Here is a 763-nt window from a genome sequence, read left to right as displayed (position 1 = left end):
TGCAATATTTTCAAAGTCAGCCCACTACAGTGGAACATATTCTACAACCATATTTAAACATTGTTTGAAAGGTCTTTTTGAATGTGAGAAGAGATTGGTAATAAGAAACACCCTTAAAGAAAGGGGCTGTGGCATGGGGCCCACTGGTGAGTTATGTAGCACTGGATGCAGATGTAAATCAAACAGCTGATGTGAAAGAACAGGAGTGAGAACTCTGGAAGTAAAAAAGTTTAAATAGCAAATAGAAAGGGAAACTCCTGGACAGACAGCCTGGAGAGGCTCCACTCTGACTCCAAGTCTGTATAGCAGAGCTGATGAGTGTGGAGGCTCTAAGGCAGATCCCCTGAGCCCATCTTTTAGCATCTAAGCCCTACTTTCTGTATCTGTAAAGTGGGATAATGGTAATATCCTGCTCACTGAAAAGCATTTAACAGATGGCCTGCTACGTCGGAAAAGCACAACTCTAATTAGCTGTTGGTGCATTGATAGCAATCAGCATCCCCTTAGATCCAGACAAGAGACCTCTCTTGCTTTGAAGTGCCCTCTTTGTAATTTTCTAAAGACACTTTTGGTGCCTGGTATGGGCCTTGGGCCAGTAATGCCCCAAGACTAGACGGGAGTAGACTCCAGGCTCCGTTTCCTCCTTTTAGAATGCTCTCCAACCCTCTATCTCCACGTCCACTGCATGGGGGTTTGACCAGAAAGCCCATGGAGCTCTGGAGCTTGTGCCTATTGGGTTGTCCTGGCTGGGCCCCAGTTCCAT

This window comes from Choloepus didactylus, chromosome 14, assembly GCF_015220235.1.
Source record: "Choloepus didactylus isolate mChoDid1 chromosome 14, mChoDid1.pri, whole genome shotgun sequence".
NCBI classification, from domain to species: domain Eukaryota; kingdom Metazoa; phylum Chordata; class Mammalia; order Pilosa; family Megalonychidae; genus Choloepus; species Choloepus didactylus.
Note: the sequence above shows the minus strand (reverse complement) of the source record.